This window comes from Mustela nigripes, chromosome 4, assembly GCF_022355385.1.
Source record: "Mustela nigripes isolate SB6536 chromosome 4, MUSNIG.SB6536, whole genome shotgun sequence".
NCBI lineage: Eukaryota > Metazoa > Chordata > Mammalia > Carnivora > Mustelidae > Mustela > Mustela nigripes.
In genome coordinates, this window is record NC_081560.1 from 26,139,662 (window position 1) to 26,158,314 (window position 18,653).

Below are 18,653 nucleotides of genomic sequence, written 5' to 3' on the forward strand. Positions count from 1 at the left end.
TAATGACTTAATTTTGCATGTATTATGCTTTTATTTAATCCAGTTGAGTTGATCTGATTTCACAGTTCTGTTTGTAAAGGATTACTCTATTACTATGAAAGAGTAACAATAAAGGATTTTAAAATTTTGTGAAATTTTAAAAACTTCCTAGTTCATACATGAATATATTATCACCATCTAAAAAATTTCAGGGAATTATTGTCTCCTCGCTGTTCTTGCTCCTGTTCCACAGATAAGGACGATAATTAGTGTGTATTTACTCTTCCAGGCTGTTTTTTCCATGTATTCGCAAATACATGTGGCAAAGATTGCTGCTGTCATGTATGTTTCCCTTTCTTCCTTTACTGAAGAGCTTCTGGATTCTGGAGTTTTACCTGGATGCCTGGCTGCTCAGCCCAAGATTCGGCTTCCCCACCTTCCTTATAGTTTTATTGTGGTCCCATGACTGGGCAGTGAGATGGGAGTGGAACTTCCAGATTGGGCCCTTAAATAAGGGATTGGGTGTATACTCCTCTTGCTGGCTGAGGTTCTGGGGGGTACTTAAGCAGTGTTATGGGAGCTACAGAAGTTGTATGTTGAGGCTGGAGAAACTGGCCTGCCAGCCTTGAACTGTTTTCCTTCTACCCATTACTTAAGAGCAAAATAAATTTCTGCCTTAAAAAATAATAGTAATAATAATAATTTTTTTGTGGATAATAGGCAACTTTTTTCTCACTTTTCCTTTAGATAAAGTTGGGTGCATATATTCCATTATTACTTTTGAGTATCTTGATTGAAGTCATGAAGACAATTTTTTTTTCTCCTTTAAAAACTCATGTATTACAGAAGAAACATGTATTTATTATAGAAAATCTAAAAAACAATATAAGCAAAATGAGGAAAAATCTTACTCATTGATAATTAATTACCTTTCAGTATATATTGTCCCAAGACTTTTTTCCCCCTGAAAAATATTTTTCACTATAATGATATCATACAAAATGAGATGTTGATGATAAATTAGTTTCTTATTGCTGTTTTATCAAATTATCGAAACTTTAGAGGCTTAAAAACAAATTTACAACAGGCCTGGGTGGAGGAAGAAATCAAACTTTGTCAGGTCTGAAAAACCTCAGCCAACCAAGAGGAGCTCTAGAGCAAGCCTTAACTTTTCAGAGTGGTTTATGTCAGGTCCAGATTGTTAAATCCTACCCAGCCTGCATCAAGTGCTTGGTGTGGGCTGTCCAAGGAAGGGAGTGAGGTTAGGCAAAGCAGCTATCTGAAGCTGACGCTGACCCAGAAGGAACTGTCAGGGGGAGGCTGTCTGCCAACCATACCCTGTGGCTGAGCAAGAAATCTATCCTTGAAGGGGGTATCTGCATGTCCCCTACATAATGTATTTAAGACATTATCTATTGATTACTCTTCTATAATTTAGTTTTTTCATTTAATGTATTTTGAACATTTCCCAAAGACATGCATATTTCTTAATGTCTGATACTCATGATATCTACAACAGATATTTCATAGTTGGGCTTTTGGGTTATGTTCATTGTTTTCACTCTTATGAATAATTATGCCACAAACCATGAACATTAGAAACATGCTCTTTCCTACCTGGCCAAACTACCAATCACATTTTCCCCCATTTCCCCTAACAATGACAGCATATTGGAATGGGACGTGGTAAAGCCAAAACTTTGCAATTTACCTTTCGAAAGTTGTATTTTAGGACAAGATGCTATACTTGTTGTGGCATTAAGATCTAAAGTGTTCCTTATTAATGTAATTTTACTCTATGAATACTAAGATATAGGAAATCTTGTCAAATTTTATAAAAGTTAAACTTTAATTTTAAAAATACAAATCTATAGCAAATCTGGGCGCCTGGGTGGCTCAGCTGGCTAAGCGACTGCCTTCGGCTCAGGTCATGATCCTGGAGTTCCGGGATCGAGTCCCACATCAGGCATAGCAGGGAGTCTGCTTCTCCCACTGACCTCTCTCCTCTCATGCTCTTTCTCTCTCACATTCCCTCTTTCTCAAATAAATAAATAAAATCTTAAAAAAAATACAAATTTATAGCAAATCTGAAATTCCTCCTTTATGGTCAACCTGCCTCCCTCTCTAAGGTTTCCTGGTGCTCCTCACCTCCCACTGACGCTGTCCTGCCAATCCCATTGTCCTGGAGTTTACCTTTATTCTCAGGGAGACACAAAGGACTGCTCTCCTAGTCTTTGAAACTAACCCTAAACCAGAGGTAATGCCTTGAAATCACACAGACTATGGATATTTACACATTCCCCTTACATTAAGCCAATCCTGAGTGCATGTTTGAGTCTATCAAGGAGAGCCAAGAATTCTCCACATAGAGAAAAAGTGGTTGGGAGATTAACAAACTTCATTCCTCTCCGGACTGAAAGTTAGTCATCTTAGGAGTCATGTCTGCTTATTTTCTTGGCAAATGTCTTTGTCCAGAAGCACTGAGAGAATTAGGACACATTTGGGAACAAATCTGTACCAAACAGGGGAAATTTTTGATAATGTTTTCAAACATGAATCGCTTTTCACATAGACAGATACATAAATAATTTTGCCAGCACTTGGAAGTAAAACTGCATTCACAAAAATAACTTTGCATCCTTAAAAACATCCCACTCACAATTGCTCAGTATAGAATGTTTATTTTGTGCCTGTTTCTTTCATTTCTAAGACCAACTTTCAAAATTTAATTGGCTACTAAATTGTCATGTCACAGATAATACAGCCACATATAATTTTTAAGTATCTTATGAAGAAATAGTCAGGGCAAATATTTACACTGTTAAATGCTCAGTGAACCTGTATTAAAAATAATTTTAGGTTTGTATTTTAAAAATGTCACCTGCCTATACTGTCCTCCCTTCACTTAGAAAATTAAAATGAAATAGCCCTGAAGACACATACAAAGTTACATAACAAAAACTCCTTTATGAAATACTTCATTAGCTAAGTAAGGACATTTTTTTTTTTGCTAGAATTTATCAGCAAACTGGTATTTATATGTCTATGTATGTACACAGAATTTTTTTTTTTTAATCTTCCAAGGTAAGGGATATTACACCTGAATACAGAGCAGTCACTATGACAAATTACTGATGAAAACAAACAATAAGCTATTGTTCACTTTTATGGAAAAGCACCGGGTGGAAATGAAATTAACTGAAGTAAATATGATCTGACAGTTGGATGATAGTGCTGAACTAATTAGTGTAACACTAAATGAAAAGAAGGCATATTTGGGTGCCAAACCAAGATATCTCATTTTAAACAGATCCTTCAGCTTTCTTTTAAAGTATGTAAAGGAAATGACAATCTCCAAATGAATTTCTCACCTACTTTAACTTACAAACTTTCACACTAATAGTGAAAATAGTAAAAAAGGATGACAAGCATCAGTGAGATCATGGATCATGTAGCATTTCTATTTAAGCTGCTGTGTTTTTTTCTGATTATAAGGCCACTTTTAATAACTGTTAAGACAGTAATACCTTGAAACATAATAATCGTGTAATTACCGTTATAACCTGCTACAGTCTTCCGTCAAAGCAACTGTTATCGATGGAATTTGCTCAAGGTAGGTCCAAGGTAGACGCAAGCAGAGTAGAGGTAAAGATGATCATTCTCTTCAGATCTTGATTCTAAAGTAGACATTTATAGCAGGAGGAATATAAGCTTTCATATATTGTGTACTCTAACTCCCCAATTTTCAGTTGTTGGAACAAATCATAAATGTCTTGAGGGACAGAGGGCTGGTTGGCAGGGAAGCACAGACCTACAATGATAGAGCATTTCTAGTGGTAAAATTGCTTTGGCTCATTGGTCCTACAGTTCATTATATAGCCAGGAATTGGTCCCCAAGTTCATAACAGTAACAGGATCAGCTGGTGCCAAAAAGCTGGCGGGTTTCTAAAAACCCTGGACTTTCTACTGGGTCTGACTCCCTCCCATATTTGTATCTAATAAGGTAGAATTTTAGTTCTTTCATCCCCACAAAATATCTGGACCTTCTCCTCTTGCTCTTTTCTTTTTTCTACATTACTCCACTCCCCTGAGATTGATTCTTAGTTTTATTTGCTTCTTCCCGCTCCTACATGTATGGCCCTGAAACTTATGGAAGATCATGGCTTTCTGGCTTGGTATTCATCTCTTGTTCTCCAACTCCCTTTACCTCTCGCCATGCCAGGGAAAGAATAGCAATCAGAATCGTGGAAAGTTTGCAAACAAGAAAATGGTGTTAAATAACAGTCTGGCAAGGCAAAGAAAGAGAGAAAAGATGTGAGGTCAAAAGAGTGAAAGATCAAAGACAAACTAGAATGTGGTGGACACAGTGTTAGGATTTATTCTTTAAGACAGTCACCAAGAACATGCAAGGATGTTGGTGGCCACTTGTGTGAAATGCCCACTTCATGTTGCAGGAAGGAGCCAGCCGGCTTAGAAGGGCCTGTCCTTGTCTACCCCCATCCCATCTGCCTGAACAACTATTCATTCCTCAGCTTCCTCCAGTGGTCTCTCTTCTATCACCTGCTTTTTCCTTTGAGAACATTTGCTGCCAACTGAAACTAATGTATTTTATTTATTTGTGAATATGTTTACTGCCTCCCCTTCCTAATGGAGTGTATGCTATGTAACGTTAGGAGCATTTCTTTCTTGTTTACAACTATAGCCGGAACTCATTAAGGACTGAACATGTGGTGATGAGAACTGGCTGTTATATGTGAGTGATAAATTATTAAATTCAGGGCGCCAAGGCAGCTCAGTCAGTTAAACATCTGCCTTTGGTTCAGGTCATGATCTCAGGGTTCTGGGATCAAGTCGGCTTCTCCCTCTCACTCCCCCTCTGTGCTCTCCCTCTCTCAAATAAATTAAATCTTTTTAAAAAATCACTAGATTCTACTCCTGAAACCAATACTATACTATATGTTAACTAACTTGAATTTAAATAAAATCTTGGAAGTAAAACAAACAAACAAACATTGATAGCCAGCACTGAGCACAGTGCCTGGCACAAAACTGATGCTTAATAACTTTGATAAATGCATGCGTGCATAAATGAACGAACGAATAAAGATCCAGTTCAAGCATCCTATCTTGTAAATTTTTGCTACACACCTTAGTAATTTCTTTCTTGTTATAATGACGGCACCTCCTATATACAGTTGTATTCTATTTCAATAAACACATCTGTTTACTTTCAATATCTAATAAAATATGAGTCCCCTAAAAATTGGGTTATGTATTATTTCTGTTGGAATTCCCAACCACTTAGTATATAGTTTTGTGAGTGGATGAACAGTTTTGAGAAAATATTATTAGGTTTCCAGAGCCATACTGACAACCTGAGAAAATTAAAATTTCATAAGCTATCAGATGTGGAAAATATAGTTTATGATTCAGATAGTAGAGATGTTTATATTATTTGCTTAAGGAGATATATCATAATCTAACTATATGTTTTCTCCTTGCCTATAATTCTGGTCAATTTTATCCACTTCCTTGGCAAAAAAAAAAAAAAAAAAGTCTATTTAATATAGGCAAATTCAAGTCTCAGAAACATTTCTGTTGTATTCTTTTTAAGAATTGGTTTCTAGCCTTATACTTCACCATCTTCAACTTTTAGATGCTGTGGTGCTTGAAAATAATTTTGAGTTTCTCAAGCATGCTTAATAAAAATTCCAGGAGTACTAGAGACTTCTTGACAACAGACATTAGTTTAAAGGAAAAGTCATTTTCCACTGCTTTGCAAACTTTTCGCTTAATAAGATGCCTTACATTTAATCAAGTTAGAAAAAGACAGGATACAAAAATGTGGACTTTTTTTTTTAACAATATAGTATGCATTAAGGAAAACTGTTAATATTTTTCTCCATTATGGATATTAACTCTTGGTCTTTTTGCCTGAACATTTATTTAGAAGAATTTTCAATAAAAGGTATAAGATGTATGTGCTTTGACTTTCTTAAAAGTGATATTATTGAGCAACCAAGCATTCCAGATGCCCAAAGAGTTTCCTGGGATACAGGATTTTCAGTGCTAAAATCAGGCAAAACAGGATGCTTATTCTCCCTAGACTGATATAACACTTTTTTTTCTTTTTTAACTTAAATAATACACTTGAGTTTCTAGAATTTTACAAGAATGCATCTCTAAGGTATAAAGAGAGAAAGGTAACTCATTTTTGTTTGAAAGATTGACTTTTATGTTTCATTTTTACCCAAGACGATGATGATTATTTATTTATAATAGTTGTAAGGGTACATGGCACTTACAAACACCTAAAAGACAAAGCTCCAGTGAGGTTTCCCATCTAACTCGATTTACAATACGCCATGTAAGAGCAAAAGGGGAGACAGAAAAAGTTGGGAAAAAATCAATACTGGAAGGCTTAGTGAAAGAAATGTGTTCTAAGCTTTCAAGGAGAGATGTCAAGAAATAAAAGGAAGTTTGTTCAAGTAGGACTAATCTAGTTTTAAACCTTTTGAGAATTATACATGCATAAGTAATAGGAAAATGGATTTTTCTACCTTTTTTTCTTACACATCGTCTTAGTGAAGTTTTTTTTTTAAAGTCATCATTTTATAATGACCCTCTTTAACCTTACTACTGTTTTCTGCCTTAAACTCTTTTCCCTAGGAGCTGTACAGCTACACCAGCTTCTTATGGTTAATATTTGTTAGGTATATAATTTTTATTCTGCTTTTTCAAATTTACCATGTGACTATGTTTAAGATGTGCCTTTTAAAATAGCATATAGCTGGGTGCCTAGGTGGCTCAGTTGGTTAAGTACCTGACTCTTGGTTTCAGCTCAGGTCATGATCTCAGGGTTGTGAGATGGAATCCCTGTGTTGGGCTCCGTCCTGGGCGTGGAGCTTGGTTAACATTCTCTCTTCCTCTCCCTTTGCCTCTCACCCTCTAACAAATAGCATATAGCTGGAATCCAGTCATCAAATTTTCAGCTTTTAATTGTCGAGGTTATTACTCTTTCCTTTATCGTGTTTTTTAGTATTTTATTCCTGCCAACTTACTTTGTATTTTATGTTCTTTTTTTTTTTTCCTCTACTGCCTCCAGTTGCACTGACAAACTGTCTTTATTCCGTTTTCTTTCCTTCTAAACTATTGGAAGTTATACATTATTTTTCTGTTATTTTAGTGGTTCCCCTTAAGTTTCTAATATATGTAACCTAACCTAACAAAGTCTAACATTAATCAATATCCTTATACTCCTCACCCCATGATATAAGTAACTTCTAACTCCTCCCCTGTAATTTATGTCTAATATTTTCATCATCTTATTTTTAAACCTCACACAATTAGTCATTATTTTTACAGCAATTTTCATTTAGGTTTACTTCATATTTATCAATATCCATTCTTACCATCCATTTATGAATCCTGTTCCTACCGTCTGGGTACAATTTTCTTCTTCTGATAGTCAATTACTGAGTGGTACTTTAAATGATGGAGTCTCTAGTGACTAAAAACAAAAATCCAGTAAATGAAAAGTCCTTTATCTGAAAATATCTCCACCCTCCCCCACAACTCCTGAAGAATTCTTTAGTAGGGTACAGAACTTTAGACTGGTAGTTATTTCCTCTAAACATTGTGAGACTATTACTTATTTTTTATTTTCTAAGCTTTCTTACTGTTTTTGAGATATCTGCTGCAGTCCAAATGCTATTTCTGTGTAGTTAATCTCTTCCTCTTTCTCACCTTTTCTTTCCTGGTAATCTTCTTTCTCCTGATTGTCTTTATTTTTTTGTTGTCTCTGGTGTCCAGCAGTTTCAGTTGGATATTATTGGCATAACTTTATTTGTATTTATTCTGGTTAGAAATCATTGTGCCTCTGGACTGTAAGGAATCTTATTTATTTTTCCTCAACCTGGAAAAACTTTTAATTATTATTATTTCAAATATTGCCCCTCTCTTATTCTACTTAAGTTTTATCTATCTATCTATCTATCTATCTATCTATCTCAGAACAGCCCAGAGAGATCCATATACATACATTCATACATATATACATATACATATATATATATATATATATATATATATATATATATATGATTTTCTATTCTATCTTCGACATGTCTTAGTCTCTCTTTCATTTGCTTAATCTTTGTATCTCCCTGGGCTGTTCTGAGAAATTCAAACATTTCAACATTTTCTCTTCAGCTTTATTTCATCTACTGTTTGACCTGCTCATTGTTCATTTTTATTCCAAGAATCCTTAAAATTTTTTACTTTTTAAAGTTTTAAGTGATGAGTTTTCAAATCAGTCTGAATTTTTTCCTAGAGCCTAATTCTTTTCTTATGGTTTCCATTCATATATGGTTTTAACTATATTAAACAAACTTTTATTATTTTCTGTCACAAACTGTTTTATTACTCCTTATATGTTCCAAATATGTTTCTTACATTTGCTAGGTCTCAGGTAGATCATTTTCTTGTGATTTTTAAAATATTTTATTGTGATCATATCTTGCAAATCAACTATTTACTCCAGAGGCATTTTGTGCAGCATAGATTATAAAAATCTCTTCAAAGTAGTTTTACATTTATTTTTTCCAACTGTGTTAGAAGAAATGGTTATCGAGGAATCATGTTTTTAAACATCTTTATTGAGATATAGTTCACATGCCATAAAATTCATGTGTTTAAGGCACACAATTCAAAGGCTTCAGTATATTCACAGAATTCTGCAACCATCATCACAATCTAAGGCTAGAAAAAGTTATCACTCCAAAAAGAAACACTGTACCTATTAGAAAGTGCTCATCTCTTCCCCTTCCCCAAGGAAATGCTAATATACTACCTGTCCTTAATGATTTGTCTATTCCGGAATTCTTTTATGTAAATAGAATCATGTAATATGTGGTGTTTTGACTTCTTTCATTGAGCATCTTTTCAAGGTCCGTCTATGCTCTATCATGTACCAATAATTTATTCCTTTTTTTGACAAATAATATCCTGTAGTATGGCTATACTGTATGTTGGTTATTCTTTCATAAGTTGATGGACATCTGGGTGGTTTTCACTTTTTTATTATTATGAATAATGCTTTTATGAATAATGCTCTTATGAATATTCATGTATAAGTTTTAGCATGGATGTATGTTTTTATTTCTCTTTGAATATAAACCCAGGAGTGGAATTACTACACCCTATGTTAACTCCAGTTTAGCATGTTAAGGAATTGCCAAACTGTTTTCTGTCATGTTTATAGCATTGTACATGCCCAACAGCAGTGTTTGAGGGTTCTGATTTCTCTACATCCTCATCATTTGTTATGATCTATTGTTTTTATTATAAACCATCTAGTGAGTAGAAATTGGTATCTCAATATAATTTTGATTTGCATTTCCCTAATGGCTAATGATGTTGAGCATCTTTTTATATGCCTGTTGGAATTTTGTATATATTTTCTGGAGATGCGTCTATTCAGATTATTTTCCCCACTTTTTTGAATGTGTTGTCTTTTTATTATTGAGTTATAAGTGTTTATATATTCTGGATACTAGTCCCTTATCAGATAAATGATTTACAAATGTTTTCTCCCATTCAGTAGGTTGTCCTTTCCTTTCTTAATGGTATGATTTTCAGAAAAAGCAATTTAATTTTGATATAGTCCAATTTACCTGTTTGTTTTCCTTTCATCCACATTGCTTTTGGTGTCAAATCTAATAGACCATTGCTTAATCCAAGTTCATGAAGATTTAGGTTTTTACTCTGATGTTTTCATCTAGGAATTTTATAGTTTTAACTCTTTTAAGTCTATGATCTACTTTGAGTTTATTTTTGTGTACAGTTTAAGGAAGGGGTCCAATTTCATTCTTTTGCATGTGGATATTTGGGGTTTTTTAGCACCATTTGGTGAAAAAGACAATCTTTGTTCTCGACTTGTCTTGGTACTTACAATGATGAATTTTACATGTCCATCTGGCTGGACCACAGTAGCCAGATATTTGGTCACATATTTTGAATTTTTCTGTGAAGGAGTTTTTTAAATGAGATTAACATTTAAACTGGTAGATTTTGAGAAAACAGATTACTCTCCTTGGGTTAACCTCACCCAATCAGTGGAAGGCCTTAATAGAACCAGGATCTCCCCCTACCAAGAAGGGAACTCTGAGTGCCTTTGGACTCAAACTGCAACTCTTCCCTGGTTCTCCAGTCTGCAAGCCTACCTTAAAGATTTGGACTTGCCAAGCCTCCACAACTGTGTAGGCGAATTCCTTAAAATCCATCTATTCATCATGTATCTACATATCTATTTATCTACACACACACACACACACACACACACACACACACACACACACACGTTTATCCTGTTTCTCTGGAGAACCCTGACAAGCCTAACATAGCACCATTGTCAAAAATCAATTGGCTTCAATAGGAAGGGTTTATTTCTGGACTTTCAATTTTCTTCCTTCTATTCCATTTATCTATCAGTCTATCCTTAAACCTGAACTACCAACTTTAATATTTATGTTTCTATTTCAGGATTTACACATACTGGATTCATGCATATGAACCGTAGTTTAGGATCAGAGTTCAAACACATGCATGGCAAACACTTGGTTTTGAACTCTTGTGAGATATTTCTGTATTCTACCCAGAGAACTGAACATACACATGGTAACTTGATTCATATTAGGTCACTGGAAACATTTTGTTACCCCTTTATCACCAAAGGTTAAAAAAAAATCAGAGGACCCTAGATTTTGCAAGTTCCTTCATTCCAATTTCATTTCTTGATTGCCCCCCAAAATCCTACCTTTTGTCTCTGCATGGCCATTAAACTCAAGACTTTGGGCATTGTAACTCATCTCTGAATTTGAAAATCACCTCCAAATGTATAGCAATTTGTGTTCTTAATCTTTAACACTTCAAGATTTGCATTCATTCATTGCAAACATACATATAGATACATGTTTATATATTAATATCTGTATCACTTTGAGTTACAATTTATAATGTCTTCTAAGTATTTATGGGAGCTGAGATATTTTGGTCAAAAGCTTTGCTGGAAGTAGAATTCAAATATATTGGTTATCTTTGACAATTTCAAAGGTCCACATTGAAAATTCAAATACAGTTGAAAGAGTTCAAATATGGATTATCTTCTCATATGGAAACAAAAAAATAAGTACTCTAAATTACATTATCATGAATACTCTAAAATTATTTATATATTAATACACAAAGCTATTATCAGGATTAAATGAAATAATCTGAGCCAAGCCAATATATTAATAATTAGAATATGTCAGTTGCCACTCAATAAATGGAATTATTACATTAATTTTGTTATTATTATTTAGTTAGACATTGAGTTACATGTATGTCTGACTTACCGTTGGAGTTAATATTACAATATTTTTTCTTCTTAGGAAAACATGCATTCTGAGTTCCAAGTAACTAATTTACGAGTGGATTTTGAAATAAAAAGAAGTGGTGTCTGTCATTCTAAATTATATATAAGGCTGTATTTACTTGAAGTTGAAACCATTTAGTCAAATACATAGGCAGGTTATATTGCAGTGAAGCATACAGTTTCTAAATGTTGTTTCTCTCTCACTGTAATGAAACATTCATGGAGATACATGATTTGAATAATTGATTTTTAAGGTCTCTGAACAAATGTTCCAGAGAAAAATTTAACTATTTTACTGAAAAAAATAATTAGCTATAGGAAAGTTTCTAATTTCAATTATTAATGCATAGAAATGATGCAACAAACCACAATAGTCTTCAGAACATTTACCTCTAATTCCTGAGATGAACTATATCCATCTTTCATTTCTACTAAAGGGGTAATAAGATACTTATTTCTAATTTTACTTTTAAGCTCTGATTGTCTTTACATTGATGATGTTATTCTAAAAGTTCATCTATGAAATATATTTTTAAACTAAAAAAAACCCTAAAATCTTAAATATTTAAATTTTTTCTTATCAAAATGTCTTTGTTTCTGGAAAGCTATTCCTGTGTTGTATGCTGTCAAATACATTTGAGAAGCAACAAATCAGCATTGTACTAGCACTAACTTTTTCCTAATAAATATTTTAAAGAAACATTAATTACAAATCATAGGTTTTCTTACAAAACACAAGTGATTTCACATAGTCCCCAAAATATTTTCTAGTCATAGAACTTTAACTACTTCTATCTTAGAGAGCTAGCAAGTTTGGTATCTGTATTAAATTTCTATTAATTTATTTAGGAAAGATGAGCAAAAACAAAGATATAAAATGTGCTTAGCATGTATAAATTTACCAATATGGCTTACTCCATCAATTAAAACAACTGCTAAGCGATACACCTCATAACTATATCTAATACATTGTATAGCCATAATTTTTCTTAGCTTCAATACAAAGATTTTGCAAGAGCAGATGGATAAGTTCTACAGAATGTAAAACTGTTTGATTTTATATAACATGCTGAAATTATTTCATATATTTCTGAACTTGTGTTGTGGATGAAAATTAATCTAATTTAAGTGCACTTCCAATTATTAAAATAGACATTCGGCTCTGCATAATTCTATACATTTAACATAGAATGAAGCTTTAAACATGCTTTCTCAACATGATTAACAGCTGATACAGTCTGCCTTAGTTATGTGAACTTACTTCATAAAAAATTGTTATGCTCAGTTGCATTTCCCAATTGACGTCAATCTCGTTTTCTCATAATTTAATCTTTCAAATTCTTAAGAAGTGTTGTTTTTATTAAAGAAATATCTTTTAGAAAATAATATTTCTTCCCCCTGTAGAAATAATCTACTCATTTTCACTTTCAGGTGAAAGTATAAATTTTTTTTTTTAAGATTTTATTTATCTATTTGACAGACAGAGATCACAAGTAGGCAGAGAGGCAGGAGAGAGAGAAGAGGAAGCAGGCTCCCTGCTGAGCAGACAGCCCTATGCAGGGCTCGATCCCAGGACCCTGAGATCATGACCTGAGCCGAAGGCAGAGGCTTTAACCCACTGAGCCACCCAGGTTCCCCGAAAGTATAAAATATTTTTAACATACCTGTTTTTATAGCTTATTTGCTTTTATATCATTCATCATTTAAAAGATTATCTTGAGGGGCTCCTGTGTGGCTCAGTTGGTTAAGCAACTACCTCTTGATTTCTGTTCAGGTCATGATCTCAGATATTAAAACTTAAAAATTAGTTCTAAAAAATTCTTGAATATTTTGAACCAATTAGAATTGCAAGAATAATGTCAATTACAAATATAATGTATAAGTTTTTGTCACTTGTTATATTTACATTTTCTAAAGAGATTTTCATTGGTGTTAAAGCTCACCTAGCAGTTTTCCTGATGTGTTCATAGAAAGATTTTGAAGATCAGCATAAGAAAATGGCTAACCATAAGAATTTAGAGTAAATATGACTCTTACTTTTATTTTAAAATATCTTTATTTTTCAGATGATTTGTTTCACATGAGCTTTGTACATGAAAAACAGATTGTGAGGGCATACTCTTCTCACTATAGATTTTGCTGTGTTTTCACAATCTAAGATTCTAGTTACCAAATATTAAAACAGCTAGCCTCTCTGGCTGCAGAGATAGCTTTCATGCTATAAATCAATGCACTAGCTTCTTGTAAACTGCTATGAAGCCTGGAACAATTTAACACCAAGGAGGTGTGAATTTCCTCTATTTATCTTAATAAAGTGTTAACTTCAGAGTATTTCAGTGCTTGCAGTTATATTCCAACATAAAAATGCTCAGATCCAGTTATGGAAACTTAATTAAATAATTTCATTTCTTTGTGTTTTTCTAAGGTTCTACTACTTAACCACTACTATTTCAAAAAGGGTTCTTAGAACTAATGAAAATAATTGGTAAAATAAATTTCTGAGCATAAACACAAAAACATTTTACAATACTTCCAAAGATTTTATCAACAATAAAAATAACATTGAATTCATCTATCATGTGATAAAACTGCAATGCTACTACAAAGTAATACATTGGCTAGAACAGGAATTGAGCTTGGTTTTTAAAACAATGAGTCTGGAGTGAGATTTTCTGGTTTAAGATCTTGGCTCCACTATTTACTATCTAAAGCTTTTTTGGGTAAATTATACAACCACTCTGTACCTCAGTTTAGTCATCTATAAATGGTGTGACAATTGTACTACTTCAAAGGCTACAATAAAAGTTAACTGGGTTTATATTTCTATTTAGAACAATGCCTGGCATATATGAACATTATAGATGAGTTCAAGACATACTCGGTCTAATAACATATTATTACATCAAGTGTTGAATGATATACATTTTCAATTTTGTGGTTTCTATTATCTTTCTGGAAATTGTATTGTTCCAGAGAATAACTAATGCTAGTCAATTTCTCACCTAGAAGAAAAATAAAAGATAAACTTATCCGTTACTAACCCAGAACTGAAATCATAGCTAATACTTGGAGAACACGTTGACATTCAAAAAGATCTGCTAGAAAAAAACGAGCTGAATATAGCCAGATAAAACTGAATCAAAATGTATATAGTTCTATGTTTAGATTTTTAAAATTAAATGCCAAGTCTAGAATAGAGGAATTTAGTTTACCAAGATAGAGAACTTGACAGCACTATTTGTCACCACACAGTTCATTCTAAATTTACCTGATAGTTGACATGACCATCTGTGTGAGTTAATTGGCTTTATCCAAGGGAAAGACAAACTTCTATCTTTATGCTAGGAGGAAGTTTTGCAACTTGGAGAAAGACAGCCACTTAAATGAGGGAAGCTACAGGAATGGGGAGGGATCAGGATGCTATCTCTCTTCATAATTATATTTCCAAGAGACGGCTCACGGGTCCTTGGAAGACATATACTTGGGTCATAAAGCTGGTGACAGGTCTATTTTTCTTTAAAAAGATTTACATACATTTCAAAGAGATAGAGAAAGAACTTATAAGTTTTCTAAAGTTCCCTAAGAAAATGGGTGAGGTGGAGTCTCTTATTTTCAACATAGAGAATTACATCTCTTATTTTTAATTTATATTTGAAGAAAGAAATTGGAAATGAAGAGAAAAAGTAAAGAGAGAGTGTCTGCCATATACCATCAGATTTAAGATGCAGAAAATACAAGTGGATAAAGAGAGAAATTAAGGATATTTGTTTTTCAACTACTTATAAAGAAATGAGTAATATCAAGGCAGATGGTCTCCATTAAAAAAAGAAATACATATCATAGCATAATTTAAAATTACTTGAACTATTTACCATTTATATCTAATATAAGTTCAGCCCAATAAAATTATGCTTACAAATGTGAGGGAAAAAAGAAAACTTTCTTCGTGTCCAGGCACCATTATTTATTTTCCCAAAAAGATAACTGACAAACTAAAAAGAATTGCGCTGGGAAGATCTGTACATTACCACAAACTCACTTTTGGGAATGTGCTCTGAGAAAAGAAGAACGCATAGAATAAGAAGAGTAAGTAGGAGAAACATTTATTTTACTTTCCTGTGTTGGAGGTTCACAAGGCATATTTCCATATTGAAGCTTCTATGAAGCTTTTAAGAAGTCTTTTTAAATTTGGTAGAAATTATATAGGCTACGCAAATGAGAGCAAACAACTTATATTTTCAGAGCCGGCTATATACCAAGGGAGTCAGCCACTATCCCTTACCTTGCCTTTTATAGATAAACCAAAATTTAGAATGGTATAAAATATTTAAGTCACAATTCATCTACTTGAGGATTTCCTAGAATTGCTTTATTTTGTTCTCAAATTGAAAAATGCTGTAGAGAAGATTAAAACCAACAGAGATTTTTTTTGTTTTGTTTTGACTTAGTTTTGGTGGCTTATGTACCATAGAAATCTCTCCGGGAAATTTATGTGAAAATGCCACAGTATTAGTAAGTCTGAGTCCATTTCAATTAGAATACGATGTCAACCTTCAATTTGTTGTCAAGTGTTTTCTTAATTTTGGGATTTTTTTTCTTGATTTCTATTTTTAAATCTACTTTCTGCTCTAATTGTTCTTTTCTTTCTTATGTGGATCCTGGGTATGGGTATAATGATCTATTTTTGGCAAGTTGTCACATATCTTTCTTCCTAGTTATTTACATGCCTTTTTTTTTCTATTATGTAATTCCATAAACTGAAATTTGTTCTTCATTTAGGTAGATTTGTTTTCAGTGGTGTGGGTGCTTCAACTGTTGTATCACTCATATGGTTTTATCTTTGTTCCCACTTACTTTGTTGTGTTATTTCTCCTCTGAGTTCCCATATTTCTGTCTTGACATCTTCAAACATGGAGAATTTTTTTCTTTATTAATCTATTTGATTTCACAGAAAAATACTTCATTAAAGTTTTTATCTACTCCATGTTGAAATATTTTGTTGACTTTGTTTTTAGCTTTTCATTTTTTTTAATGACTTTTTGCCTTGTACGTTCCTTCTATAATGCTGCATACCTCTGAAAGTGAGAAGCTCTTTCTGGCTTCAGTTATTTACGGGATTTGATGCAGGAGGAGACAAGATGAGAACTTTGGGGGTTAACATGAAGAAGAGTCTGGTAAACTGCTTTGTTGCAAAAAATATGTAGGTTTTTTTCCTTCAACTCTAACTCCCTTGCCATTCCATGAGGACAAAGGATTGGGAAGGCTTTTTCAGCCCACACACTTGAGCCTGATGTCTAACACAAGAGTTACTTTTTCACTGGATGGCACCAACTACTCGGAAACATGCTTTTCTGACAGATTTGCTCATGATCTGAAGTGGTCAGTGATCTCTCAGCCTTCTCTCTCAAAATGGTCCCCTGGTTCAATACGTATGGTATGACTTATTAAAATATTTTGAAGTTTTGGATCATCTGTGCTGTTATTATCGAATATAAAAGTTCTACTTCATCATTTTTCTTTGTTAGAAGTGGACAGAGATTTTGTTTCTTCCCCAGCTTAAAAGTGAAATGTTTTAATCAAGTATTTTTTTTTTTTATTAACAGGTAATGTATTGTTTTCAGGGACTCGTGTATTTTTCAAGAGTTGATCTTTTACTGTCTCTTCCATTTTATCTATAATTTCTCATTAATTCGGTTTCTATCACTCTGGAGCAAATCTAGATATTTATATCCCCCACAATTATCCATTTCATTTAGCCTTTAAATTTTATTGGTGTAAATTTTTACAATTAATGTTGTTTATTTGAACCTTTTTCCTCAATACAAGCATTTATTACATAAATTTCACTCTATTTTCTGCTTTTGCTACATCCCATAAGTTTGGAATATTGCATTTTCTTTTTCTTTTGTTTTGAGACACACTTTTTTTTTTTGAGACATATTTTGATTTGCCATTTGATATCTTATTTGGCCCAATGCTTGTGCAGTAATGTGTTGTTTAATATTTACATACAAAATATTTCATATTTTCAAAAAACTTGTCACACCAATTATTTTATACTCATTTACTATCCTACATCTTTAATAGGTCCCTTTATTATTTCGATATTTTTGTAACATTTTGACTCACTTTGAATAAGCTAATTAGATTTCTTTTAAAGTCTACTTACTGTTTGCTCTCTACAATCTTGAGATTCATTTCTTGTCAGATTGGGTTTGGTAACTGATGTTAGTAAAGCATATTTTCCTTAAAATTTTGGCAATACTTCTGCTAGCTCCTGATATTTTTGTTTGATAGTTTGTCTTTGCCTGACTGTGGATGTACATTCTGACATAAGAGCTGGTCTTAGGAGACTGTGGGAGCAAAATGCTGGTAGACTATGCCAGAAATTTCTGTCTGATTATGTCTGGCTTCAATGATGCAGGCACTCACCCTTGCCACTTTGTTCCAAGGACAAATGTAGCTGATGCCCAGGGAAGAAGAGGACTCTATCCAGCTATTCCACATGCATTCACCCAAATAATCCCTTCTCTGGGGGCCTCCCCAACTGTTTGAATGTGTTGCTCTGGGCAAGAAGCATCCTTTGGTACCATTTCACATCTGCTGCTCAATCCTCTTCTGTAAGCCTCTTTCCTCTTTTTTCTGTATTTAAAGGAGTCCTCAAATGACATGACTAATTGATAAAAGACATTCTAGTTTTCCATCACCACTTTAGATTTAATATTTTGTAATATTTATGGCCATTAAAGGTGATTTGTGTTGGAGAGAGTTTTTATATTTTGTTAGCCATCATCATCCAAGGTCCTTGTTCAACACTTCTGTGATTACTGATTTGAAACCTGTTTTTTCCTGTGGCCTGGGTTAAACATTTCGAGAAGGTAATTTAGTAACTTACAGACTTATCTTTTCTAGGTAAGTCTCCAGCAAATATCTCTTCATCTCTCCTTGGAATGCATTAGGTTATGTGCTCCTTCCTGAATCTTTAACTGTGGCAAAGAGGATAGGATTTTTTTGATGGAGGAATAGATGACGTGATATAAAGAAAATCAGGAGGGGGCACTTGGGTGGCTCAGTGGGTTAGGGCCTCTGCCTTCGGCTTGGGTCGTGATCCTGAGGAACTGGGATTGAGCCCCGCATCGGGCTCTCTGCTCAGTGGGGAGCCTGCTTTCTCACCCTTCTCTGCCTTCCTCTCTGCCTACTTGTGATTTCTGCCAAATAAATGAAAAAAATCTTAAAAAAAAAATCAGGAATAAATGGA

The 18,653-nt window shown here is 33.6% G+C and overlaps 1 long non-coding RNA gene across 1 annotated transcript in view; it reads right to left on the bottom strand.

Annotated features, from left to right (window-relative positions):
• Positions 1-18,653, bottom strand: part of LOC132015745 (uncharacterized) — a 34,805-nt gene that overhangs the window by 11,641 nt on the left and 4,511 nt on the right. Inside the window, exons 3-4 of the long non-coding RNA XR_009403758.1 lie at positions 7,392-7,489; positions 3,534-3,656 (exon numbers count right to left, since the gene is read on the bottom strand). This is a non-coding gene — a long non-coding RNA (uncharacterized LOC132015745). The remainder of the gene's footprint in view (positions 1-3,533; positions 3,657-7,391; positions 7,490-18,653) is intronic.